Source organism: Bufo bufo, unplaced genomic scaffold (assembly GCF_905171765.1).
Source record: "Bufo bufo unplaced genomic scaffold, aBufBuf1.1, whole genome shotgun sequence".
NCBI classification, from domain to species: domain Eukaryota; kingdom Metazoa; phylum Chordata; class Amphibia; order Anura; family Bufonidae; genus Bufo; species Bufo bufo.
Window position 1 is genome coordinate 13,089 of NW_024401240.1, and position 2,730 is coordinate 15,818.

The 2,730-nt window shown below is 46.0% G+C and overlaps 1 pseudogene; it reads right to left on the reverse strand.

Moving 5' to 3' along the window:
- Positions 1–277: 277 nt before the first annotated feature.
- LOC120985447 lies at positions 278–1,490 on the reverse strand (annotated as a pseudogene).
- Between the last annotated feature and the right edge of the window lie 1,240 nt (positions 1,491–2,730).

A 2,730-nucleotide genomic window follows, 5' to 3' on the forward strand; every position in this document is an offset into this window, starting at 1 on the left:
GTACTCCCTCCCTCTTTAAGCCTGCCAGCAAAGGTCACGCCCATGCTTTAAAGAGGCTCTGTCACCCGGTTTCAAGCCTACCCTACCAGGCATATATCCTGGTGGGGCCGATGACGCAGACAAAACCCACACCTTTATTTCTCATGTATGGCCGAAAAAGCAACATTAAAAAAATATGCAAATGAGGAATTCTAGCACTGGGAGGCGGGCTTATGCCTTCCGAGCACTGCTTCTGTGACGCCCCCGTTCCTTGCAAATGACGGCCTTCTGCACCTAATCACACCCACATGTGCATTGATTGACAGCGCTGGCCAGTATCTCCTGCAAAATAAAACCTATTTGAGGGTCCAAGTACAGACCAGCTTCCCCAGAGAACTTTGTTGTCATCTAACGTTGTCCTCTTGCACCAGTGTTGACATGGGGTAAAAACAAAGGTCACTTCATCATGCCCAGGAACACAATTTTGTTCCCACCAGTCCAGTTCAATTACATTTTCGCAGCCAAGGGAACAAACAATCTCAACTCAGTACCAAACCGGGCATTCAGGCCCAGTACAGTGCCGTAATCCAGGTGATCATAATCATTGTGGCTTATCACAACGGCATCTATTTTGGGAAGCTGCTCTATAGTGCACGGTGGCCCTCGAAACTGTTTGGGACCTGCAAAGCTAAACGGAGAGGCCCTCTCACTGAAGACGGGATCAGTAAGAAATACCAAATCATCCATTTCCACCATGACAGACGCATGGCCCAGCCAAGTGATCCTTATGCCATTTGCTGTTTTGCCAGTAAGCTCAGGGTGCTGTACAAAATAGGGTTCAATAACAGGAAGTTCCCGGTCAAGTTCCTAAAAAGAAAAAAAGATTCACATATTTAAACATATTCAAAATGATGCAAAACATCACATCTAAAATACTATGCTAAACCCATATATTTGAAGAATTAAAAGTACAGAAGTATTTTAAGGGGTTATGTGGAACACAAGTGGCCGGTATCCATAAGTGTTTTGCGGTCTGCAAAACATGGTCATGTGAATGTACCCTAAAGGAGAAGAGCCCTAACACTTCCAAATTTAAAGGGGCTGTCCAGCCATTAATATTGATGACCTATCGTCAGGATAGGTAATGAATATCAGATTGGCGAGGGTGTGACACCCGACATCCCTGCCGATCAGCTATTTGAAGAGGGGGCTGGGCTCCATGCGAGCGCCGCTTCCTGTCCATTACCCTGCACTGCTTCTCGGTGCAGTGTAACACTGCATTCAAATCAATGGAGCGAGTGCTTGTAATTACACTACACCACCGCTTCACAGGAGACGAGTCGTAGTGTAATGACCAAGAAGCGGAGCTTCCATGGAGCACCGCCTCGTCTCACAACTAATTGGCGGGGGCGCCGGGTTTCAGACCCCCACTAACAGATATTGATGACCTATCCTGACGACTGGTAATCAATAATAACGGCTGCACAACCCCTATAATTCCTTACTGCCATGTTAACCGCCTCCCGACCGCCTAACGCAGGGATGCATCTTGCGGGCGGTCGGTTTTTTCCTCGTAGACGCATCGGCGCGTCATCTCGCGCGCGCAGCTAAGAAGATGATCTACAGCCTGCCAGCAGCGATCATTCGCTGGCAGGCTATAGATGCGATTTTTTTTAACCCCAAAAAGGTATATTAGACGCTGTTTTGTTAACAGCGTCTAATATACCTGCTACCTGGTCCTCTGGTGGTCCCTTTTGCTTGGATCGACCATTAGAGACACAGGCAGCTCTGTAAGTAGCACCAATCACTACACTACACCCCCCCGTCACTTATTAACCCCTGATCACCCCATATAGACTTCCTGATCACCCCCCTGTCATTGATCACCCCCCTGTAAGGCTCCATTCAGACATCCGTATGTGTTTTGCGGATCCACGGATCCGCAAAACACGGACAATTGCGGACAAGAATAGGACATGTTCTATAGGCTCTACAAAAAACGCAGTGTTCGCCCGATCAGGCCTGATCTTGTGCGCACACTTGCGTTCAGTCCGCCCCACCGCAGAGACAGAAATATTTTTTTTCTGATCACTGCAAAAACACTGTAAAATCGCTGCGGCGCTATAAAGATCACTTTTGAGGGGCATGGCGAGTTCATAGATTTTTTTTTTTTGGCACAAGTTAGCGGAAATAGATTTTTCTCATATTCCACTAACTTGTGACAAAAAATAAAATCTCACATGAACTCACCATACCCCTCACGGAATCCAAATGCGTAAAATTTTTTAGACATTTATATTCCAGACTTCTTCTCACGCTTTAGGGCCCCTAAAATGCCAGGGCAGTATGAATATCCCACATGTGACCCCATTTTGGAAAGAAGACACCCCAAGGTATTTCGTGAGGGGCATGGCGAGTTCATGTAAAATTTTATTTTTTGTCACAAGTTAGTGGAATATGAGACTTTGTAAGAAAAAAAAAGAAAAAATCATTTTCCGCTAACTTGTGCCAAAAATAAAAATATTCTAGGAACTCGCCATGCCCCTCACGGAATACCTTGGAGTGTCTTCTTTCCAAAATGGGGTCACTTGTGGGGTATTTATACTGCCCTGCCATTTTAGGGGCCCTAAAGCGTGAGAAGTAGTTTGGAATCCAAATGCGTAAAAAATGCCCTGTGAAATTCTAAAGATACTCATTGGAATTTGGGCCCCTTTGTGCACCTAGGCTGCAAAAAAGTGTCACACATGTGGT